Consider the following 26,843-nt stretch of genomic DNA (forward strand, 5'->3'; position numbering starts at 1 on the left):
CTGATATGGGCAATTAAGAAGTTTCATCTTTACCTGTATGGTAGGGAATTCACCATACTGACGGACCATAAACCACTCCTTCAGATCTTTAGCCCTGACAAAGGCATCTCCCAGACTACTGCGGCCCGCCTCCAACGCTATGCCCTATTCTTGGGGGCATACAGCTACAAAATTCAGTATCGTGGTCATGATGCCAATGCTAATGCGGACGCTATGTCCCGACTGACAGGGAGGTCCATGGACTCTTCTCCACCGGTCAAGAGTTGTCGTTACACCAGCCTGTCCTTCTTGTCTTCTGGGGAGATAGCAGCCCATACAACCAAGGATACCTTTCTGAAAACCATACTCTCCTGGGTACGTTCCGGTTGGCCTGCAACTGTCACACAGGAGTATGAACCTTATTTCCGTAGGCGTATGGAATTAACTGTGGCTGGCAACTGTGTTTTATGGGGAGACCGAGTGATCATTCCACAGACCCTCCGGAGACACATTCTGGACTTGCTACATACTGGTCATCCCGGGAGCACACGTATGAAACAAAAGGCCAGAGGCTATGTGTGGTGGCCAAACCTAGACTCAGATATCACAACATATGTGAATGCTTGTGCTGGATGTGCACAAACGGCAAGAGACCCTCCTCGAGGGTGCGTCCAGCCCTGGACTTGGCCCACGGTTCCTTGGTTTCGCCTACACTTGGACTTTGCTGGCCCGATCAGAGGACACACCTTCTTGATCATAGTGGACGCCCATTCAAAGTGGCCTGAGGTCATTCCTGTTACTCAGCCAACGACTAAGGCAACGGTGTCCATACTGTTACATCTCGCTGCTACGTTTGGATACCCCAGAGAAATCGTCACAGACAACGGTGCACAATTCACCAGTCAGGAGTTTCAGCATTTCCTGACTGCCCACAACATCAAGCACAAGTTGACCGCACCTTACCACCCGGCTACAAATGGTCAAGCAGAGCGCTTTGTGCAGACTTTTAAACGCTATTTCAAAGCTACAGTGGCTGCAAGTAAACAACAGTCCCTGTCACCCCAGCAGCTGGACTCCTTCCTTTCTGCTTACAGAAACACACCACATGCAACCACTGGGAAAACTCCAGCAGAACTCCTTCTGGGGCGGCAGCCATGGACTGTTTTGGATATGCTCCGCCCTCAAACAGTCCAGGAACATGTACTACAGTCCCAAGACAAAATGGTCAAACACAACGAGCTCCCCCGATTCACAGCCCAACAAAAGGTATGGGCCCGATCTTATGGGGCTTCCAACACCCGTTGGCTTCCTGCTGTCATTGCAGAGACTTTGGGACCCAAGATGTACAAGGTCCGCCTGGAAGATGGTTCCATTTGCAGACGTCATGCGGACCAACTGCGTCCTCGTTCTCAACTGCCCGAATCCCTGATGCCAGCTGAACCACCAGTGTCTCAAGGATCTGCTCCCAGCGAATCAGGATGCACAGAGACTGATGATTGGGGGGACTCTGAACTTTTGAACTCGTCTCCAACAGAGCCCTCCAGCTCTGGTCCGGAGGTCTGTTTACCCTCTGAGCTGGGGGATCCCTTCTTGGCCCCGCCGGTACCCATTCCGGCCAGCCCTGTTTCCTCCGGTCCCGAATCGCTGGATGCCCGGCCTCAACGACACTGTCGCCCTCCTGACCGGTTTCAGTTGCAAGAGCGGTTACGAGACTTTCGACGGGGCCGACGGAAGTGATCCGATGACATATTAACCCCGCAACGGTTCCTGGAAGCTTGAAGTCCCATAATTCTCCTGTGTTTGGAGGACTGTTATTGGACAGCTATCAGTTAATGTTTTGTGCCTGTTATTGTTTTGTTGTGTTTTTGTTGTGTTTTTTTTTTTTTTTTTTTTTTTTTTGGGATGGATGGAAGGTGTTATACCTGAAGGGTTTCACATGTACTGGCACTTTAAGGCTGGCTCCACCCAGCAGTGATGACAAGGGTCAAGGGGTATAGTAGCCATCTTAGAGAGACCACATGTAGGAAGCAGACAGATATGTAATGTCCTGAGATGCATGTTCCAGTGTACAGCATGTACTGAATAAACATCCATTGTACCAGACCAGAGTCTTGTCTCCCTCTCAACACAGAGGATATAACATATGGTTATAGAGATTTCATGAGTATTTGGCAGTGCAGCAGTGGGTAGATACGCAATATGCTTAAATATTTTGTTACGGGCATTTGTCAAACCCGCATGAACAAAAACAAGCAAATACTGAGTACAGCCGCACAGTGCCAATGCTCAAATATTATACTTTCCTATGTCCATAGGGGGGATAGAATAGGTGTTTAGCCACCGGAAAATTATGTAAATGAAGGACGGACACAAAGGGGGTAGGGAAAGTGCTGCTCACCCCTGTAAAGGTAATGAAAAAAGGAAGGGTTCCCCAGTGGGGTTTTTAGGCAGCAAAAATTATATAAACAATTACAAAGACGTACCAATTTGTTGTAAAAAAAGTAAAACAATGTATTTAATAAGTACAAAGTCGTAAAATAATGAACTCTGGTACAGTTTATGCCGAGGACACATACATATGAGAATATTGCACCAAAATTACATGACACTGATCAACATGATGGCTGATCTTCAGGTCAATTTGTTCCTGACGCGTTTCGACCCCCACATATGGGTCTTCTTCGGAGGAAAGGGTTTATGATGCAAACTATAACAGAGAGTAAATATATGGTAATAAAATACATAGATACATAGTACAATTTAGGTGAAAAATAAATTTAAAGTATATAGTTAACAACTCACAGATTGTGTTTCTCAGTTCTATTTGGACCAGAGTAAGGTTATAATCCTGAGGATCCCTAGTTACTTTTCTCCATACGGGTGGTTAGCACCCCCAAAAGGCCTCAACGATGCCCCACAAGAGTGGCCTGCAGGGACCCACAGTATAACTGGGAAAAAATCCAAAAGTCCAGTCAGAGAGTGTGGGCCGGACAGGTGGAGGGGGAGCCCAGCAAAGCAATTGCCAGAGTGATGCCTATTAAGAAATTCAAATATAAAGTAGTTTTAATACCAAAAACTATATGTTTAAAGTATAAAGATTGATTGACTTGTTGTACAAGTAGATGGCGTTAGACATGTACATTATGCTCATTATAATGATGCATATATAAAATGGGACTGTGATATGTCATAGGAATTTTAAATTAATATAAATATGCACAGGATATTTTAAATGTTATATGAAATCATGAATTAAGATTAATAACAATATCAAAATTATATAGAATTGTGAATTCAAAGAGAATTATATGTATAACAGGGCGATAAAGATTACAATATAGGGCTAATAGTGGGTTGAGGTGCCAAAAAATATATGATAATTATAATTAAATAGTGAAAGATATATATAATTAGTATAATATAATAAATATATATAGTTAATTAGTTGAATAAAAAAAATAATTAAATAAATAATAATAGTGTGTAATGGATGGGTGTGAGTAAGCATGTGCTAAAATAATTAAATTCATGTGAGAATAATTGTATATAATGTGATAAAATAGTAAGGATATTGGGATTAGTGCCAATGGGGTGAATAATGTTAAAAAAAGACAATGTAAAGGATAGTAAAAAATACCTTATTAAATGTTTAGAATATGAGTATGGAAGCGATCTCCAGAGAGAGCAAGAAAAAGCGTATCTGGAGGGGAAATATTATTATTGATTAGATTTAGTAGGCATAGGAAGGATAACTTTGTGCAGGATTTGAAAATGCAGCCTTACCCTATGTGTGGTGTGTCCAGCATAGTATGAAGATAGGATCACAGGCAGGTGTCAGGTATACACCCAGTCTATTTAAATATGTGCATGTCAGGTGTCAAGGATTTGGCAATCACTAATTGGCAAATGAATGCCTTGCTTGGGACATCCCCTCCCACATCTAGAAGTCCGCCCCCCCCTATCCCAGCTGGAGCAAGGAATTAAGGTCAGATGACCCTCCCAGCTGTGGGTTCCTCAGCGTCAGTGAGGAAGAAAAAAAAAAAAAAAGAAAAAAAAAAAAACCCAGCCCTCTGCTGCGGTCGCGAGTGCCGCTAGAGTTGCCACCTCATCCCTTTAAAAAGGAACACATATGAATTACACAGGTTCTGAGGTTAATTTAATGCAGGAAAGGCACCAAATTAGTCTAATTACCTCCTTAATTAGCCACAGAACCTGTGTAATTAGTATGTGTTCCTTTTTAAAGGGATGAGGTGGCAACCCTAAGTGCCGCGGCAGCGTCACAAGCGCGCGCAATGCGCATGCACGCGTGGGACGCCCACGGCGCCAGGGAACTTCACTGACGCCGTCAGTGGGGAGGAAACACCTCCACAGTGGCGAGAGTGTCGCCATCTTGTGGAGAGTAAAGAGAACACAGAGCCCTGAGTCTCCCCCTCCCCACTGAGAGGCCATAGAGGGAGCATGATAAAGAGGTACCTAGCGGGGAAGCGCCACCCAGCGGAGCTGTAACAAGGTCCTACAGGATAAAAGGATTAAACAAAAGATAAATAATAAAAAAAAAAAAAATAATTGGTATAAATAAAGGTGGAATATTAGTAATGCTAGAAATGGGCATGTATATTGTTTTACTTTTTTACAACAAATTGGTACGTCTTTGTAATTGTTTATATAATTTTTGCTGCCTAAAAACCCCACTGGGGAACCCTTCCTTTTTTCATTACCTTTACAGGGGTGAGCAGCACTTTCCCTACCCCCTTTGTGTCCGTCCTTCATTTACATAATTTTCCGGTGGCTAAACACCTATTCTATCCCCCCTATGGACATAGGAAAGTATAATATTTGAGCATTGGCACTGTGCGGCTGTACTCAGCATTTGCTTGTTTTTGTTCATGCGGGTTTGACAAATGCCCGTAACAAAATATTTAAGCATATTGCGTATCTACCCACTGCTGCACTGCCAAATACTCATGAAATCTCTATAACCATATATCCAACATGGGTTCCATATATACCTTTTGGTATTTATTGTTATCAATTGTTTGCTTGGTTATAAACAATTATATATACACTTTTTGCTCTAATGGGCATATACATGCCCATTTCTAGCATTACTAATATTCCACCTTTATTTATACCAATTTTTTTTATTTTTTATTATTTATCTTTTGTTTAATCCTTTTATCCTGTAGGACCTTGTTACAGCTCCGCTGGGTGGCGCTTCCCCGCTAGGTACCTCTTTATCATGCTCCCTCTATGGCCTCTCAATGGGGAGGGGGAGACTCAGGGCTCTGTGTTCTCTTTACTCTCCACAAGATGGCGACACTCTCACCACTGTGGAGGTGTTTCCTCCCCACTGACGGCGTCAGTGAAGTTCCCTGGCGCCGTGGGCGTCCCGCGCGTGCATGCGCATTGCGCACGCTTGTGACGCTGCCGCGGCACTCGCGACCGCAGCAGAGGGCTGGGTTTTTTTTTTTTTTGTTTTGTTTTTTTGTTTTGTTTTTTTCTTTTTTTTCTTTTTTTTCTTCCTCACTGACGCTGAGGAACCCACAGCTGGGAGGGTCATCTGACCTTAATTCCTTGCTCCAGCTGGGATAGGGGGGGCGGACTTCTAGATGTGGGAGGGGATGTCCCAAGCAAGGCATTCATTTGCCAATTAGTGATTGCCAAATCCTTGACACCTGACATGCACATATTTAAATAGACTGGGTGTATACCTGACACCTGCCTGTGATCCTATCTTCATACTATGCTGGACACACCACACATAGGGTAAGGCTGCATTTTCAAATCCTGCACAAAGTTATCTTTCCTATGCCTACTAAATCTAATCAATAATAATATTTCCCCTCCAGATACGCTTTTTCTTGCTCTCTCTGGAGATCGCTTCCATACTCATATTCTAAACATTTAATAAGGTATTTTTTACTATCCTTTACATTTTCTTTTTTAACATTATTCACCCCATTGGCACTTATCCCAATATCCTTACTATTTTATCACATTATATACAATTATTCTCACATGAATTTAATTATTTTAGCACATGCTTACTCACACCCATCCATTACACACTATTATTATTTTTTTTTTTTTTTATTCAACTAATTAACTATATATATTTATTATATTATACTAATTATATATATCTTTCACTATTTAATTATAATTATCATATATTTTTTGGCACCTCAACCCACTATTAGCCCTATATTGTAATCTTTATCGCCCTGTTATACATATAATTCTCTTTGAATTCACAATTCTATATAATTTTGATATTGTTATTAATCTTAATTCATGATTTCATATAACATTTAAAATATCCTGTGCATATTTATATTAATTTAAAATTCCTATGACATATCACAGTCCCATTTTATATATGCATCATTATAATGAGCATAATGTACATGTCTAACGCCATCTACTTGTACAACAAGTCAATCAATCTTTATACTTTAAACATATAGTTTTTGGTATTAAAACTACTTTATATTTGAATTTCTTAATAGGCATCACTCTGGCAATTGCTTTGCTGGGCTCCCCCTCCACCTGTCCGGCCCGCACTCTCTGACTGGACTTTTGGATTTTTTCCCAGTTATACTGTGGGTCCCTGCAGGCCACTCTTGTGGGGCATCGTTGAGGCCTTTTGGGGGTGCTAACCACCCGTATGGAGAAAAGTAACTAGGGATCCTCAGGATTATAACCTTACTCTGGTCCAAATAGAACTGAGAAACACAATCTGTGAGTTGATAACTATATACTTTAAATTTATTTTTCACCTAAATTGTACTATGTATCTATGTATTTTATTACCATATATTTACTCTCTGTTATAGTTTGCATCATAAACCCTTTCCTCTGAAGAAGACCCATATGTGGGGGTCGAAACGCGTCAGGAACAAATTGACCTGAAGATCAGCCATTCATGTTGATCAGTGTCATGTAATTTTGGTGCTATATTCTCATATGTATGTGTCCTCAGCATAAACTGTACCAGAGTTCATTATTTTACGACTTTGTACTTATTAAATACATTGTTTTACTTTTTTACAACAAATTGGTACGTCTTTGTAATTGTTTATATAATTTTTGCTGCCTAAAAACCCCACTGGGGAACCCTTCCTTTTTTCATTACCTTTACAGGGGTGAGCAGCACTTTCCCTACCCCCTTTGTGTCCGTCCTTCATTCTCGTCTACATCTTGCCCGACGTCTTCTTCTATCTTCTCCGTCCGTCCTTCAGCCTTCTCGTCCACATCTTGACCGCTGTCTTCTCCCATCTTCTTCTCCGTCCGTCCGCCAGCCTTCTCGTCCACATCTTTTTCTTCCCCGGACCCAGCGCTTGAATTTGAATTGGCCGCCGTGTTCCGCTCCTGGGACCCGCCCCCCTCTGACGCCACAAGTAAACTCCTTAGAAGGTCATGTGCGTCAGAGGGGGGCGGGGTCACAGAGCGTCAAACGGCGGGGAGGAAGCTGCCGCAGCTTCCAATTGAAGTTCCCGCCGTGTCACACTCATGTGACCCCGCCCCCCTCTGACGCACATATGCCACACGCGGACTTTCATATGAGTTAACCTGTGGCGTCAGAGGGGGGCGGGTCCCAGGAGCGGGAACACGGCGGGATCTACAATTTCAAGCGCAGCGCCCAGAAGATGAAGAAGATGCGGGACGAGAAGGTCGACGGACAGAGAAGAAGATGGGAGAAGATTCTGATAAGCCCCCCGCCCGCAGACCCCCACAACCACCGGGCAAGGGTTGTGGGGATGAGGCCCTTGTCCCCATCAACATGGGGACATCCTCCCCATGTTGAGGGCATGTGGCCTGGTGCGGTTCAGGAGAGGGGGGGGCCGCACTCTGCCCCCCCCCTCTTTTCTGCGGCCGGCCAGGTTAACGTGCTCGGATAAGGGTCTGGTGTGGATTTTTAGGGGGACTCCACGCCATTTTTTTTAAATTTTGGGTGGAGTTCCCCTTAAAATCCACACCAGACCTGAAGGGCCTGGTATGGATATTTGGGGGGACCCCACGCCATTTTTTTTTTTTGGTTTTTACGGCGGGGTTCCCCTTAATATCCATTCCAGACCTGAAGGGCCTGGTAATTTAATTTGGGGGGACCCCCATACATTTTTTTTATTTTTTTTTTTTTATTTTTAATGAGCAATGACTATTCTTTATAGCCATGAGTACTTTAAACTTACTTTTTTTTCACTTCAGAAATGACATCTTGTACAGGGACAGTTCTAAGCACGGGAAACATGCGTGTAAACCCCTTCCCCCCTGTATGAAATTTAAAGGAATATTTCACTTTTATTATTTCACTTTAACCACTTCCATACCGCGCCTATTCTGGCACTTCTCTCCATGTAAAAATTATATTTTGTTCCTGGGAAATTACTCAGGACCCCCAAACATTATATATAATTTTTTAGCAGACACCCTAGGGAATAAAGTGGCGGACTTTTTTTATTTGATTTCCAACGGCATTTGCGCAATAATTATTCTAACGCCTTTTTTTTTTTGCCCAAAAAAAACACCACGGTCCATGAATTTTAAAATAACCAAACAGTAAAGTTAGCCCAATTTTTATGGATAATGTGAAAGATGATGTTACACCGAGTAAATAGATACCGACTTGTCACACAATCATGGAATGGCGCCAAACTTCGGGACATAAAAATATCCATAGGCGATGCTTTTTTTTTTTTTTTACAGGTGACCAGTTACGGAGGTCTAGGGCTAGAATTATTGCTCTCGCTCTAACGCATGTGTCAATACCTCACATGTGTGGTTTGAATGGTGTTTACATATGTGGGGACTTACATGCATATTCGCTTCTGAGTGCGAGCTTCTAGGGACAGGGCCGTTTGTTTTTTAGCTCATATTTTTCTTCTTTCACTTTTTTGTCACTTTTTTGGATTTCGGATCACTTTTCTTCCTATTACAAGGAATGTAAACATCCCTTGTAATAGGACTAGTGTGTGACAGGTCCTCTTTATGGAGAGAGGCGGGGTCAATAAGGCTGGAAAGCATAGTATTGGAAAAAAAAAAAGATCTCATGCTTTCAGCTGCAATCATGTTTGTTCAGCACAGTGGTGTAGTGTATAGCACTTTGACCTAGCAGCAAAAGAGTCGTTGGTTCGAATCCCGCCCGTGACAGCATCTGCATGGAGTTTGCATGTTCTCCCTGTGCCTGTGTGGGTTTCCTCCCACAATATAAAAACATGCTGTACATCGGATCCGGTCTAAATAAGCCCTAACATGCAGTAGTATATTTAGGTTTTGTGCTGCCCTAGGCCTGACTACATTTCTGCACCTCCTAATAGAAAAATGACCCACCCCTTCCTGTCAAAGCCACACCCTGTTTTTGTATCACCCGCCCAGGAATTTTCAGGGCACACACACTAGTTCTGGGGGGGGGGAGGGTAGTTACTGGACTCCCTTAATTTGCATAGTTTTTCTCTCACTTCCTGTTTGGCTATGGGGCAGGAAGTGAAGGCAAATCTCCCCAATTGGACACAGATAATACAAAATAAACTGACAGGGCCTATAATCCTCCCTCACTCTATCCAAAATTAAAGAAAATAAAAAGTGTTGATTATAGTTCTAGTCAGGGGCGGACTGACCATTGAGTCACTCGGGCACTGCCCGAGGGCCACATGCCACTAGGGGGCCCCCATCAGGGTTGCCAGGCTCAGTAAAACCAGGGACAGTATGTAAAAATCTTTTATTTTTTTAGATCTGTCCCTGATATGTCTGAAACTGACATGCTTTTAATGTGAATATCCCAAGATTTTAGCTGCCCGCCTCTGCACTGCCTCCTGGCGTGGTGGCCATCTGTAAGCCAGAGGGGCCCCATAATCTTCTATTGCCCGGGGGCCCCATGAGTTGTCAGTCCGCCCCTGGTTCTAGTTTAAGCACAAATTTCATAGAGTTTTATTGAGAGCCCTAAGAAAATATAACCATGCCAATAGGCCAGGATACAGCGTGGCTAATATGTATGAATGTGTGTGTTAGAGCACCCCACCCAATGTTAACTAAAAAATTATTAATTTGCAAATAAGTATTATCTGCTCATTTTTTTGGGGATGTCTGCACCCCTGATAGTGACACCATTTGTGAGGTGTCTTCACCCTTTCTAATTCATTCACTTCCTGTCACATAGCCAAACAGGAATTGATAGTAAAACCTTACTAATATCTTTTCTTGGGGACACAGAGATCAATCTAAATAGTTTCCCATTATGTAAATTGCACTCTAGCATTTTGCTGTGTACACCCCAAATTATTAGGGATCTTGGACTTTGGGGTCCATTTACTAAAGGCAAATCCACTTTGCACTACAAGTGCAAAGCAAGGAAGAAAACAAAACAACTTTGCTTCTACAGGATTGTATGTTAAAACCATCAGTGCTTCCTCTCTGATTTTCAGCAACTATGCTTGTACTGCAGAGTGGCTTTGCCTTTACTAAACCCCAAACTAAATAATCATTTGGGGCAGGGATCCTCAAACTACGGCCCTCCAGCTGTTGTAGAACTACACATCCCATGAGGCCTTGTAATGCACTGACATTCACAGACATGACTAGGCATGATGGGAATTGTAGTTCCTGAACAACTGGAGGGCCGTAGTTTGAAGACCCATGATTTGGGGTGTACACAGCAGTGCTGGAGTGCAATTTACTTAATGGGGACACTAGTTAGATTGACCTGTGTCCCCAAGAAAAGACACTGGTAGGGTTTTAACCTCACTTTCTGTTCAGCTGTGTGACAAGAAGTGAAGCCAATTTTAAGAAAAGGGACACAAAGCTCAACCCCAAAAAAACACAAAGGAGGGGTTCTAACACTCACTTGGCTTCCCTCAAACACTCACAATTAGAATAGGATTGCCTTGCGCTAGATTTAAGCACAGTGCTGTAAATCAGCACGTCAAGCCTGTCCACCAATAGCAAACCCCCCCCCCCAGGCCATGTTTGCAGGTTTTACTTCATCTTGCACATGTGCTTTAAAATACAGTCTGGACAGCAATTCTTGATAAGAGAAATCCACAAAACATGTCCTGTCGGGGGTACTTGAGGGCTGAGGATCACTGCAGAAAAAAGAAAATACTTACCAGTTTGTCTTTAATTTCCTCGAGATTAAACATGGCAAACATTTCATGCCTACACACCAGGAAAGAAGCTTAGACAAAAATCACACATAATTTGTTAGGCCCAAACCTATTTCAGCTGCAGCTGTCAAAATATAGCATGAAAAAGTAACAAAAAACAAAAGTAATTTTTATTGGTCAACAAAACAAGGAAAGCAAAAAAAGACAAACAAACACACAAACAAAAAAACATTTCAAAAATCAAAATATACATAGTTTTAACGTCACAACATCTTGACAAATTGTTCATAAAATAAGGACGCATAGACAAATACATCAAAGTGAACATCATTTAAAAATAAACAAAAACCATTGGCAAAAAAAAAAACATGCAACAAACCACATTTGTGTTTAGCAACAGCATTTCTGCCAGCCTGCCCCTTCTGAGGGCAGCTGAGGAATGATTGATCCATGCTTTTTATAACAGTGCTAGTAATGAAGCAATTGAAATCACATGAACAAATTGCAGTCTCTAGTTTGGGTGAGCTTGTAATTGCGCACACCTGGTATTAACCCAAACCACGCTCTATGAGCATCCAAGTGATTTTCACCTTTTAGGGCTCTTTCACACGTCCGTTCCGTTCGTCCGTTTTTTGGACGTCCGTTAACGGACCGCAATGCTTCCCTATGGGCTAGCGTCCGTTAGCGGATGAGCATCCGCTAATGTCCGTTAGCATCCGTCTGCGTTCAGTTCCGTTTTTTTGGACGGAAGAAAACCCTATTTTTCTTCCGTCTAAAAAACGGAACGGACGAAAAACGGACGTTAACGGATGATCCGTTTATCATCCGTTCCGCTAACATCCGTTTTTCTATGTAAAAAGCCCCAAAAAAAAAAAAAAAAAAAACGAATGAAAAAACGGATGGAAAAACTGATGCAAAAACTGATGCAAAAACTGATGCAAAAACTGATGCAAAAACTGATGAAAAACTGACGAAAAACTGATGGAAAAACGGATCAACTGATGAAAAAAAAACTGATCTGAAAAACTGAACGGACGTGTGAAAGAGCCCTTAAAAAGAAAGGATAATTTTTTTCTAAGTGTCTGAGCAGACTCAGTTCATCACACATGTAGGAACAAAGCTGCAATGGCATGAGAGCTTTTTTTTTTTTTTTCCCTGATCTGATGCTTTCCTGAAGGGGAGTTGTTAAAGACAGAAGTGAACACGCACATTTAATAATCTATTTGTGGGAAAAAAAGGTTGCCAATTTTGTTTGGGAGCCACGTCGCATGACTGCGCAATTGTCAGTTAAAGCGACGCCGTGCCGAATCACAAAAACTGGCCCGGTCATTGACCAGCAATATGGTCCGGGCTCAAGTGGTTAAAAATTCACAAAACACTAAAGTTAGCCCAATTTTTGGTGATAATGTGAAAGATGATGTTAAACAGAGTAAATAGATACCTTACATGTCACGCTTTACTATTGAAAACACTCCTGCAATGGGGCCAAAATTCAGTACTTGAAATTCCCCATAGGCGACCTTTTTTTTTTTCAGGTTACCAGTTTATAGTTACAAAGAAGGTCTAGTGCTATAAGTCTTGCTCTCGCTCTAACGCACCCGTCAATACCTCACATGTGTGGTTTGAACAATGTTTATATATGTGGGCGGGACTTGCGTAAGTCCCGCCCACATATGTAAACACCGTTCAAACCACACATGTGAGGTATTGTCGCGTGCGTTAGAGCGAGAGTAATACTTTTAGCACTAGACTTTCTCTGTAGCTATAAACTGGTAACCTGAAAAAAAAAAAAGGTCGCCTATGGGGAATTTCAATTACTGAATTTTGGCCCCATTCCAGGAGATTTTTCAATAGTAAAGCGTGACATGTAAGGTATCTATTTACTCGGCGTAACATCATCTTTCACATTATCACCAAAAATTGGGCTAACTTTAGTGTTTTGTGAATTTTTAACCACTTGAGCCCCGGACCATATTGCTGGTCAATGACCGGGCCAGTTTTTGTGATTCGGCACGGCGTCGCTTTAACTGACAATTGCGCAGTCGTGCGACGTGGCTCCCAAACAAAATTGGCAACCTTTTTTTTTCCCACAAAGAGAGCTTTATTTTGGTGGTATTTGATCACCTCTGCGTTTTTTGAATTTTTTTAGAGCTATAACCAAAAATAGAGCGACAATTTAAAAAAAAAAAAAAGAATAATTTTGACTTTTTGCTATAATAAATATCCCCAAAAATATATATTCAAAAAAATAAATAAATCCCTCAGTTTAGGCCGATACATATTCTACATCTTTTTGGTTCCAAAAAAATCGCAATTAGCGTTTATTGATTGGTTTTGGCAAAAGTCTCCAAAATATGGCATTTTTGTTATATATTTTTTTTAACTAGTTATTGCGGCGATCAGCGATTTTTATCGGTACTGCGACATTATGGCGGACACATCAGACACTTTTTTGGAACCATTGGCATTTTTCTAGCGATCAGTGCTGTAAAAATGCATTGCTTACTATAAAAATGCCACTGGCAGGGAAGGGGTTAACACTAGGTGCGAGGGAGGGGTTAAATATGTTCCCTGGGTGTGTTCTAACTGAAGGGGGGGTGGGACTGACATGGGTAAATGACAGATCGCTGTTCATGAAGGGGAACTCCAGACCAAAAAAAAAAAAAATGTGTGTTCCCCTTTAGGTGCATACCAGGCTCTTAGGCTTGGTCTGGAACATAAGGGGTTAAACCCGCGCCGAAAACCAGCGTGGGGTCCCCCCCAAGATGCAGACCAAGCCCTTATCCCAGGCATGCAGTCTGGCCGGACAGGAATGGGGGCGGGGACGAGCGAGCGCCCCCCCCCTCCTGAGCCGTACCAGACCGCATGCCCTCAATATGGGGGAGTGTGTGCTGTGGGGGAGGGGGGCACTGCCCCCCACCCCAAAGCACTCTTGTCCCCATGTCGATAGGGACAAGAGCCTCTTCCCGACAACCCTGGCCGTGGTTGTCGGGGTATGCGGGGGGCTTATCAGAATCTGAGAGGCCCCTTTAATAAGGTGGCCCCCAGATTCTGGCCCCCCACCCTATGTGAAGGAGTATGGGGTACATTGTACCCCTACCCATTCACCTGGGGGAAAAAAATGTAAAGAAATAAAACACAACACACATTAATAAATTAATTTATTAGTCTGCCGGGGGTCTTCTGCCGGGGCCCCCCACCACCACCCCATTAGGCCCCAGGCTTCGCTGTCTTCTGCCGGAGCCCCCTTCACCAGTGAGGCTCCTTGCCTTTGGGGGAGGGTCCCGGGCTTCGTCGGTTTCTGCGGGGGGGTGCACCCCCCGTCTTCAGCGCCGTCTTTCACCGGGACCCCCTTCACCAGTGAGGCTTCTTGTCTTTGGGGGAGGGTCCCGGGCTTCGTCGGTTTCTGCGGGGGGGTGCACCCCCCGTCTTCAGTGCCGTCTTTCACCGGGACCCCCTTCACCAGTGAGGCTCCTTGCCTTTGGGGGAGGGTCCCGGGCTTCGTCAGTTTCTGCGGGGGGGTGCACCCCCCGTCTTCAGCGCCGTCTTTCACCGGGACCCCCTTCACCAGTGAGGCTCCTTGCCTTTGGGGGATGGTCCCGGGCTTCTACGGTGTTTTCCGCCGGGGGGCAACACCCGCAGGCTTCTGCGATGCCTTCCGCTTCTGCCTGTCTCCTCCGCGGAGCACAGGGCTTTCTTCCGCTGGAGGGCGCCACCCTCCGGGCTTCTGCGGTGCCTTCCACTTCTGCCTGGCTCCTCCGGGAGCACAGGGCTTGTCTCCGCTGTGTTCTCCCTTCTCTTCCATTCGATGCTGACATGACGAGGTTCCGCGCTGGAGTGCCGTGTGGGCGATGGGCATTGACTTATATAGGGCAATGCCACCATGTGACCTCAACCCATGTGACATCACATTCCCATCATGCCCAGGGAATGTGATGTCACATGGGTTGAGGTCACATGGTGGCAATGCCCTATATAAGTCGATGCCCGCCGCTGACACGGCATGTCAGCACGGAACCTCGTCGTGTCAACATCCAATGGAAGAGAAGGGAGAGGACAGCGCAGACAAGCCCTGTGCTCCCGGAGGAGACAGGCAGAAGAAGGAAGAGAGAAGAAAGAAGACGGAAGAGAGCCCTGGCTCCGCGGGGGAGCCAGGCAGAAGAGGGAGCAGAGAAAGGACCGGGGAGTTGGCGCACCCCCGGCAGAAGACCAGGAAGACCGGAACCCTGGCGGAAGGCACCGGAAAGACCGGGGGATAGGCGCCATCCCCCGGCAGAAGTCGCCGAAGTCCGGATGCCCCCCCCTAATGTAAAAGAGCTTAAATGGGGTGGGGGCCCCCGGCGGAAGGCTCCGGAGAGGACCGAGGGATGGCGCCCTCCCCCGGCAGAAATCACCGAAGCCCAGGGTCCCGGCAGAAGATCGGGAGAGAAGAAACCCCCCCTTGTGAAAGAGCTAAAGAAGAAAGGGGGGGCTCCGGAGCTGATTAATAAAATATTTTATTGTGTGGTGTTTTATTTAACTTAACATTTCCCCCAGGTGAATGGGTAGAGGTATGATGTACCCCATACTCATTCACATAGGGTGGCCCCCTTATTAAAGGGAGCTCGCAGATTACGATTAGCCCCGCCCGCATACCCCGACAACCAATGGCAAGGGTTGTCGGGAAGAGGCTCTTGTCCCTATCGACATGGGGGCAAGAGTGCTGTGGGGTGGGGGGGCAGTGTCCCCCTCCCCCACAGCACACACTCCCCCATGTTGAGGGCATGCGGTCTGGTACGGCTCAGGAGGGGGGGGGCGCTCGCTCGTCCCCACCCCCATTCCTGTCCGGGCCAGACTGCGTGCTTGGGATGAGGGCTTGGTTTGGATCTGGGGGGGGGAACCCCGCGCCGAATCGGCGCGGGTTTAACCCCTCACGTTTCGGACCAAGCCTAAGAGCCTAATGTAGCCCTGGAGGGGGACCCGCGCCGATTTCAAGTTTGAAATTTGGCGCGGAGTTCCCCTTCATGGCTGAAAACAGCTCGGAGATTCCCGTGCGCCGCGTCACGCAGCACAATCACGGGTACGCCACTTGGTATTTACCAAGATTTTCACGGCGTACTGACACGGCGCACGGAAGCTCCGAAATTTCTCTCTACGCATGCCCAGTATGCAAATGAACCTCCCGAGGTTCAGGCGCACTGTGCAAGTGTACGGGGATCTGTTTTCAAAAAACACTTTCACTTTCAATTCGGCCCGCCAAACACATTCAAACACATGTCACTTCACTTCCTCCGCATTACCCCACCTCCCCCCCTAATAAACGCCCGCCCAAACCCCCGCAATTTACATTTCAATGTGCCGTGCGCCAGGTCTATCAGGTGCACGATGCACCCTCTCCTTGGCGCACGGAGCACATTAGTAACTAGGGAAATACACTGCACTAGCAGCGTATTTCTTTAGTAAATGACCAAACGGCTGCTACTCCTGCTTTTACTCCATGAGTCATGGAGTAAAGGCTTGGTAAATCAGCCCCAATGTCTACTGTAGCCATAATGGTAGATTCTTGAATTTCCACCTTTTGGATGTAGACTATCAAATCTCGACTGTCTTTAAGGTACGAGGGGCTCATTCGTACTAACGGTTTTAAGAAGGTATCTAAATACTCTCCTAATCTGGAGAATAGTGACCCGATCCCACTAATGATGGGTCTTCCGGGGGGTTTCTCAAGGTTCTTGTGAATTTTGGGTACCGTGTATAGTACTGGTACTCGAGGTGCATGAGGAACTAAATACTTTGCTTCTTGCGATGTCAGTATTTCTTTGGTAAGTCCTTTATTAACCCAAGCGGAGAGTTCTTCCTTAAGTCTTGGGGTTGGATCTCCTTTCATGCATTTGTAGGTTTTACTATCTTCCAATTGTGATTGCATCTCACTGTAGTAGTACCTGCGATCAAGGATGACCAGGTCTCACTACAATTTGCTTATTTTTTTCCAAGGATTTTATACCTTTTTTGAAGTTCGCATTCCCGCTTGTTGTTGAAATAGGTAATTCCCTAATTTCATCTTGCACCATCTTGCGGAACACTTCAATATGATGGTTATTTCCTTTTTGGGGATTAAACACTCATTGATTTCTCAGTCCACTATGTACATTCGGGTTCCGGAGGTTTTTCTACTTCTAATATATTTTGATTTGCAAAATGTTTTTTGATGTTGAGCTTCCGAATATGTTTTTCCACATCGATGAAGAGCTCAAATTTATCCAATTCTTTACTGGGGGCAAACTTTAGACCTTTCTGTAACACTTCTAATTCTTGGTCTGTGAGGTCTACACCTGCCAAGTTGTATATTCCCTCGTTTAGTAGTTTCTTCTCCTTTTTCTTTCTCCCTCTTCCACGTCGGCCTCTTTTTCTAATTCTTCCTTGGTAGATTGGGGCGATTTCTGTGGAATTCGATAGGTATCCTTCCCCCCTCTGCCCCCCCCCCCCTGGTAGGGAGTATGATTGGGACCTGGTCTTCCCCTAAAGTGGCCCCGTGGTCCTCCTCTTGGGGGCCTGGGTGGATATGGGTATCTATAGGGATCATAATATTAGGGATCAGATCCTCTATGCTCAAGGGGGGCATAGTGATTGTAGGTATCCACTGGGTATTGGTAGGGATACTGACCCGGGTTGGGGTAACTGGAAGATTTAGTTGGGCCCCCTTGTGGTTTGGGGCCTTGTTTGGTTGTTTTTTTCTTCACAGGTTCTTTGGTTGGGGTACTTGATACCTGTGTGGTTTTTATTAAAGGTACTACTACAGGAAGAAGTGTGGGTTTGCTTTCTAATGTGGATTCTGGAGATGTACTTGGACTAGTGGTGGTTTGCCACTTATACACTTTGTTATTTTCATAATCTTTAATGTCTCTCTGAAATTTCTTAAGTTTTTTATTTTTAATTTCCCCATCGTATTTGGTTAGATGTGCATTTAAAAGTTGCGACTTAGCTAGGTAATCTCCATTAGTTTTGAGTGGTTCCATTTTAATTTTGAGTTCTGCGATTTTGTTGTCTAAAGTTACATTCTTTATTTTGCGTCTCCTGATCATGAGTTGTAATAACTTTTGTTCGCATGCATTGAAGAACTGATACCATTCTTCAGCCATATGGGGACTATCTATCCTATCATTGGGCGTGACGTCCCACCTGACCCTCCGTGGTGTGATGTTTTTTGAGATGTACATTTCAAGTGTAGCTGTATCCCACCATAGTCGGATACGCTTTTCCATGTCAAATCGGAGCTGTTTAAAACTTTTTTCTAGATCTATGAGGGGACTAGGATGTTCTTTGAAGATATCGTCCAGATTAATAGGGCGATCCTCCATGAAGTCAAAGACATCCATGGCTGCGTGAAAGAAAAATAGTTCTTTTTGTGGAAAAGATCTAAATAATGTGATGTGAATAGGGTGTGTTTCCGCGCCAAACTTAAATAAGTATATAGAAAATTTAATCACAATTGAAAAAATAATTATTACTTAAGTGACAAGCTGCTCCTCAGTGACAAAACATATAAGAAAATATATTGTGCAATAGACTCGATAAGTGGGGAAGAGGGCGCTTGTGAGAAAATACCTGAAGTTGGGACACCCTCAATCCGAGGGTCCCAATGGTATGAATGGGAAAATTATAAAGAATAATAAAGAAAATAATTAAACACTCTGGTGACCATAGGAATCATATATATATAATGTATCTCCAATAAATCATGTACAATATAAATCATACAGCAGCTAAAATAAAGGCAACAAAGCCGCTATCGCAATCAGTGAAAATACAAGAAACACTAGACGATAGTGCGTCTCATAAGTGACAACTCAAATAAGTAGGATAACACAACTGAACAGAAAAAACAGTCCATAGGTGATTGTTTCCATAAGTGAATTCAATTCAACAGAATATAGATCATGCAAAAGGTCTTGAGTGCTACTGCAGCCACCACCATACACTAGGATTACACCCGAAGTGATCTTGTCAGGAGATAGGCTTACCAGATGCGGCAGACCCCTTTCGTGAAAAATGGGTCAATTAGGCTGAGCAGGTATCAGTGCCTGCACAATGTTCAACCGTTCAGACTGCAGATCTTTTAACCAGTAATATCCAGGACATCTATCCAAAAAATATCAAAACAGGAAAGAGCTAAGTGCATTAACTTTTATTAAAATAACACATATAAAAAACGTTGATTGGCCCCTTACTTGGAGGGTGCCTGCCCGGCACTAGGACTGCATGCGTCTAATCAGGACCCCGGCTGATTCTCGTGGGTCACTGCGTATGGAAGGCGCGTTTGATTGTTGCACAGTGTTCGGCGTGTCGGCGCGGGTTCAGCTGGTATGTGAAAATGTCAGACTAGCCTCCGACAATTGTTTTGTGGAATTACCACGTCATCAGGGGGGCGTGTCTGACCGCCGGGGATTCTGGGTTATGTAGGCAGAGAGGAGTCAATCTGGACTGATAGTGGGCGTATACTAATGACGCATGCATTCCTACTAGCGAGCAGTAAGCCTCACATCTAGTGGCTCGATTGGTTACACAACTCCATTGTGCTCGAGCGCACATTTGGATATTTAAAATGTTTAAAATATTACAATCTCTGGATTTGGCCAGCCTATATGTTATTGATCGCACATAGTATTAAAAGTACATGTATTGTATTGAGGCTATATTATACCACTGTAGTAAAACAACATTCTGTAAAATAATTTGTACATCTATCACAATATAGAGTTTGTATACCTCTTCATTAAACCAATGTTTAAAAAATGTTTAATATATACCATATACGATGTCTATGGACAATTAAAAAAGGAAGAACGACACGTAAATTACGAACACGAATTAATGAGCACCTAGCCAATATTCGAAACGATTTCCCAAACCACAGTGTGTCAAGGCACTTCACCAGTCACCACAATAGTGATTCCACATTATGTACATTCTATGGTATCGACAGGGTGTCCAAACATTGGAGGGGAACGCATATGACCCGGAGCATATCCAAAAACGAAACCATGTGGATACATAGAATGAAAACCATGCACCCCACAGGGTTGAATATTGAATTGGATCTGAATTGCTTTTTAGCAAATGATTGATGGTCATTTCTTACCAACCTATGACTTTGCAGCTCAGATCCAGTTCATATATTTACATATAATTACAAATAATGGTTGGAAACTGGGGACCCCACTAACCAATTTCCAAGTAGGGAGATTTATATTCCACATTTGCAAGAGGACCTTCTCAATGTGGATGGTTAATACAGATTAAAAACATATAAGCCAATTTTCCAATTTGCCAATATAAGAACAATTTATTTTTGTCCACTAGATGGCATTAATATCCCCAATGTTAATTATCTTCTATAATGAATCTTTTTCTTCCTTTTTTAATTGTCCATAGACATCGTATATGGTATATATTAAACGTTTTTTAAACATTGGTTTAATGAAGAGGTATACAAACTCTATATTGTGATAGATGTACAAATTATTTTACAGAATGTTGTTTTACTACAGTGGTATAATATAGCCTCAATACAATACATGTACTTTTAATACTATGTGCGATCAATAACATATAGGCTGGCCAAATCCAGAGATTGTAATATTTTAAATATCCAAATGTGCGCTCGAGCACAATGGAGTTGTGTAACCAATCGAGCCACTAGATGTGAGGCTTACTGCGCGCTAGTAGGAATGCATGCGTCATTAGTATACACCCACTATCAGTCCAGATTGACTCCTCTCTGCCTACATAACCCAGAATCCCAGGCGGTCAGACACGTCCCCCTGATGACGTGGTAATTCCACGAAACAATTGTCGGAGGCTAGTCTGACATTTTCACATACCAGCTGAACCCACGCAGAACACTGTGCAACAATCAAACGCGCCTTCCATACTCAGTGACCCACGAGAATCAGCCGGGGTCCTGATTAGACGCATGCAGTCCTAGTGCCGGGCAGGCACCCTCCAAGTAAGGGGCCAATCAGCGTTTTTTATATGTGTTTTTTAATAAAAGTTAATGCACTTAGCTCTTTCCTGTTTTGATATTTTTTGGATGGATGTCCTGGATATTACTGGTTAAAAGATCTGCAGTCTGAATGGTTGAACAGTGTGCAGGCACTGATACCTGCTCAGCCTAATTGACCCATTTTTCACGAAAGGGGTCTGCCGCATCTGGTAAGCCTATCTCCTGACAAGATCACTTCGGGTGTAATCCTAGTGTATGGTGGTGGCTGCAGTAGCACTCAAGGCCTTTTGCATGATCTACATTCTGTTGAATTGAATTCACTTATGGAAACAATCACCTATGGACTGTTTTTTCTGTTCAGTTGTGTTATCCTACTTATTTGAGTTGTCACTTATGAGACGCACTATCGTCTAGTGTTTCTTGTATTTTCACTGATTGCGATAGCGGCTTTGTTGCCTTTATTTTAGCTGCTGTATGATTTATATTGTACGCGATTTATTGGAGATACATTATATATATGATTCCTATGGTCACCAGAGTGTTTAATTATTTTCTTTATTATTCTTTATAATGTTCCCATTCATACAATTGGGACCCTCGGATTGAGGGTAAACCAATTTCAGGTATTTTCTCACTAGCACCCTCTTCCCCACTTATCGATTCTACAGAATTGCATAACTGACCCTGAAGGTTCATTATTTTGCTTTGTTTGATTAATAATACCCAATATACCTTAGTGTCAATGTATGCACCAAACCAACGTAATTTTTTTTTCCTCTGAAGTATTTTGAAAACCATAAAAGGCCTCCAGAAGGGTCATCTGTTGCTATGTGGAGACTTTAATCTGGTTCCAGACTACAATTTGGACTCATCAGCGGGTACTAATGGGCGTACATGGCCATTAGCCAAGTTCAACTTTTCTAACGATCTGTTTGACGTCTGGAGGTGTTGCCACGCGAGTGAGCGAGATAATACATTTCTGTCACCGCACCACAACACCTACTCGTATAGATCTATTTCTTTCCGATAAAGACTTGCTTCAAAAGGTGTCAGCGATTCACACTGCCACCTGGTCGGACCACGCCCCGTCAGCATCATTATTGATGCTAAATCACAACAACCCAATTCCTATTTATGGAGAATTAACAATTCCCTTCTTCACAACTCCGCTATCACAAATTCTCTCCAACAACATTTGTAAGAATACTTCTCCCTGAACTCCCAGTCAGTGTCCGACCCAGTGGTTGTATGGAGCGCCCACAAAGCCGTCAGGGGTGTTTTTATACAACTAGGAGCTAGAGCAAAGAAAAACAGGTCACAGAAAATAGATCAGCTCATAGCCGATATAGAATTCACAGAATCCCAGAACAAATACCATCCTTCCCCTATGCTCCAAACAAAAATCTTTAAATTACGCCATGAGCTGCATGCACTTCTACTGGAATCCTCGGAAAAAAACGCACACTAAGATTAGAGCAAACACCTATGCTACAGGCAACAAAGTGGGTAAATTCATGGCATTAAAAATTCAAGGACATAGAATTAAATCTAAGATTCCATTCCTTTATCACCCTCCATACCAAAGAAAAATTGCTTAAACCCCATGAGATAGCCAACGCATTCAGCGCATACTACACTGACTTATATAATATTAAGGAACATAAGAATACTATCCAACCGTCCCAAGATGACATATCTCAATTTCTAGCACAAGTCAACCTTCCCTCACTTTCGCCATCACAGCTGTCTTCTCTTAATGCCCCTTTTACTGTCCCTGAAATAACGCAAACGATTCATAACCTCCCAAATTCCAAATCTCCAGGGCCAGATGGGTTCAATGGGGAATATTACAAAAAATTCCATCAAATCTTAGCTCCCAAACTGTGCAAAGTTTACAACTCTCCCGCAACCTCCTCCTCCTTCCCCCAAGAAATGCTAAATGCGATAGTAGTCACCCTCCCTAAGCCTGGAAAAGACCTGACATCGCCCCAGAATTTCCGCCCCATATCTCTACTTAACGTAGACGTGAAAATTTATGCGAAAGTGATTGCCAACAGATTAGTTGACATTCTCCCATCTCTCATTCATAAGGCGCAATCACGATTCACAAAGGGACGCCAAGCCTCAGACGCTACAAGAAGGAAGATCAATATTATTCACCAGGTAGGAAACTTTGGTACCCCCTCTGTTCTCCTGTCCCTAGACGCTGAAAAAGCATTCGACAGGGTGCATTGGGGGTACCTTTCATCGGAACTATCCAAATTTGGTTTTACAGGACAAATACATAATGCTATTATGGCCTTGTATTCTGTCCCTTCCGCCCATGTATATTCAGCAGACTCCCTATCATCCCTGTTTCTCATCTCTAACGGTACTAGACAGGTATGTCACCTTTCCTCCCTCGTATTCAACCTCGTAATGGAACCCATTGCGCAACACATACGCTCTAACACACATATAGCGGGCATCCCCATAGGGGGCCAGGAACACAAGATCAATTTGCTGATGACGTGATACTCATGTTAACTAACCCTACCGCATCCCTCTGGGCAGTTCAGGAGACGATAGCCTGGTTCAGAAGAGTATCCTATTACAAAATCAATGAATATAAATCTTAGATTTTAAACCTAGGGGTTAACACTCCAACAAGCATGTTATTACAGCAACAATACCCATATGCATGGGCGGACCAAAGCATAACCTATCGTGGAGTCCAGCTGACTAAAACCACTATTGCAACATAACTGCATTCCTTTACGCAGCAAGCTCCAAGAGGATCGACACAGGCTGGCGTCGCAGGAACTGTCGTGGATGGGCCGCCTTGCGGCTTTTAAAATGTTTCACCTTCCTCAAATCTTATATCTGTTCAGGACTCTTCGTTAGCATTCCTACATACTACTTTAAATTGCTACAAACCCTGCTCTCTTCCTTTATCTAGCAAGGTAAAAAACCTAGGTGTGCACACATCAGACTCATCAAAAAACGCAAATCAGTAGGATCTGGCTATGTGGACTTCCAGGACTATTACATGGCCTCTGTTTACACAGGCTAGGGAGTGGTTCTTACCCTCCCCGCACACCATTTGGGGGCAAATGGAAGCTACCTACATACCGGGCAGAGACTTATCCACATGGCTACTCTCTAATTCATCCACATCTAAAATCCCTTCATATATTCCCCCTACAATGTTTGCCGTGTCTATATCTGTAGAGTGTCCCTAAAAAAGTGACACACCAAAATTCTGTAGAAAGGTAGTGATAAGATGTGATCCAAATCACAACCAAAAACAACGTGACCTACTATCCATGAATCACATATAAAACACAAAAAATATAAGAAATAACAGCACCGTATACTGACACACTAATGTGAACAAAAATATAAACAAAGATATCAAATATGCATGATACATAAATGACCTAGTGCAATGTCCCGTGAATAAGAAACGTGATATCTCAGTACTTGAGTACAGCCACAGCACTTGGTGACTATAGCAACAGTGCCCCCTGCTGAATATTAAGTATACTTGATGTAAAATAGTCCTGTATACTATATAGTGGAGACAATTTGCAAAATCTTCAGCTGTATAGGGTGGAGCTTCAAAACTTCAAACAGTAGACATGGGAACAATAATAGTGAATGGATACTCTTACCGGAACTGGTGGACCCCCTAACACACCATACGGTGGGAGGGTCGTCAGAGCTTGATTAGACCGTCTGTCTCACTGATCAAGATATCCTCAGAACGACGGTCCTGGGCCGTGGTAATCCAAACTTTTGCTCCGTTGTCTTTAGAAGAAACACTGAGTAGCAATTCAGTAGTTGGAAATAGCTCAAACACCCCCAAGTATCTAGATACCCCAGTTGAAGTCTTTTTGAGACAAAACCGGTAGGGTGATTGATCCTTGCATCTCCACTGCATTCTTTGGATTTACTCCTAACACCCATCCCAGGGTGGGAGTCGCTGCTGCTTAAAGAAATTTTTCAGTTGTTTTTTCCATGTATGTGTGACTTTGAATTTTTGATATATTTTTTATCTGGTTTTTATGATAATTTTACTGAATTTTGTCACCTTTGTGAAATTTGGAAAGATTTTTTTGCTTTACCAAATAAATAGTTTTTACACTATGTGGAGCACCTCTCCCTTTTTCTTTTTTCTCCTCATACTTGGGGGTGTTTGAGCTATTTCCAACTACTGAATCGCTACTCAGTGTTTCTTCTAAAGACAACGGAGCAAAAGTTTGGATTACCACGGCCCAGGACCGTTGTTCTGAGGATATCTTGATCAGTGAGACAGACGGTCTAATCAAGCTCTGACGACCCTCCCACCGTATGGTGTGTTAGGGGGTCCACCAGTTCCGGTAAGAGTATCCATTCACTATTATTGTTCCCATGTCTACTGTTTGAAGTTTTGAAGCTCCACCCTATACAGCTGAAGATTTTGCAAATTGTCTCCACTATATAGTATACAGGACTATTTTACATCAAGTATACTTAATATTCAGCAGGGGGCACTGTTGCTCTAGTCACCAAGTGCTGTGGCTGTACTCAAGTACTGAGATATCACGTTTCTTATTCACGGGACATTGCACTAGGTCATTTATGTATCATGCATATTTGATATCTTTGTTTATATTTTTGTTCACATTAGTGTGTCAGTATACGGTGCTGTTATTTCTTATATTTCTTGTGTTTTATATGTGATTCACGGATAGTAGGTCACGTTGTTTTTGGTTGTGATTTGGATCACATCTTATCACTACCTTTCTACAGAATTTTGGTGTGTCACTTTTTTAGGGACACTCTACAGATATAGACACGGCAAGCAGGGTGTCACTTCCTGTGTGCCTGTTTTCTGTGCACGTTTGATAGAGTTTCTGACACTCACTAACATATATTATACCTTTATACGGGTGATATTTCTTCTTTGCTGACCATCCAGGTTAGAGAAGGTGTGATACACCTACCTTCTCTACCTCAGGATACAGGTCATTCATTTTGGCGCTACATTTTTATTTTTATTTGTTCACGAAGAGTTCACTTTGTTATGTTGGCAGCCTAAAGTATAGATACATTACAGGGTGCGCAATATTATACACAACTTTTCTTCTTCCCCTACAATGTTAGCTACAGCTCAAGTATGGAATCAATTTGTACGCCTTAGTCACGATTACTCAGACAAACCCACGTTGAAAATCCCGATCCTAGCATTACAAAACATAGACCTAATTTCTTTCACGAAGTGGCGAGAGAACGGCATCCTGTATATTAATGACCTCTTCAGCAATAATGTATTAAAGACATTTCCCGACCTCCAAAGGGAATACCGACTACCTAGCTCTTTATTTACGGACAAGACACTATTTCCATACATCGCCTCCCTGGGAATGCAATATTCCCCGCCCTACATGACTCTTTTTTAGCAACTCCATACCTACTCTGAAAGGAATTTCACTCTTTTATAACATTCTCCAGCAAAAAAATATCTTCTCAAAAACAGCCCCCATGCTTAAATGGGAATCAGATTTAGGATGCACATACACAACGAACCAATGGGCTACAGCCTGCAAATCCACATATGATGTCACATGCTGTTCCACCCTCTGGGAACTGTCCATTAAAATTGCACAAAGATGGTACTCGACTCCTGATAAAATGTCTGAATTTGATAAGACTCTAAACAATAAATGCTAGAGACAGTGCGGAGGTAAAGGAGATATGCTCCATACTTTTTGGAGCTGCCCCTCATTGACACGCTTCTGGGAATCAACCTTCCAATTATT

General features: G+C 43.3%; 1 protein-coding gene and 2 long non-coding RNA genes across 12 annotated transcripts in view; 2 read left to right on the top strand and 1 right to left on the bottom strand.

The window, feature by feature from the left end:
- The window catches only part of LOC120946232 (complement factor H-like), a 3,139,400-nt gene that overhangs the window by 592,239 nt on the left and 2,520,318 nt on the right, over positions 1 to 26,843 (top strand). The window lies entirely within an intron of this gene.
- Positions 2,963 to 3,919, bottom strand: LOC120946236. Its single transcript, XR_005750654.1, has 3 exons — positions 3,763 to 3,919; positions 3,617 to 3,679; positions 2,963 to 3,013 (listed from the first exon to the last, which is right to left on the bottom strand). It is a non-coding gene; the product is annotated as an uncharacterized LOC120946236 (long non-coding RNA).
- LOC120946235 lies at positions 5,533 to 6,622 on the top strand. The gene is made up of 3 exons (XR_005750653.1): positions 5,533 to 5,745; positions 5,829 to 5,891; positions 6,489 to 6,622. It is a non-coding gene; the product is annotated as an uncharacterized LOC120946235 (long non-coding RNA).

This window comes from Rana temporaria, chromosome 7 (genome assembly GCF_905171775.1).
Source record: "Rana temporaria chromosome 7, aRanTem1.1, whole genome shotgun sequence".
NCBI lineage: Eukaryota > Metazoa > Chordata > Amphibia > Anura > Ranidae > Rana > Rana temporaria.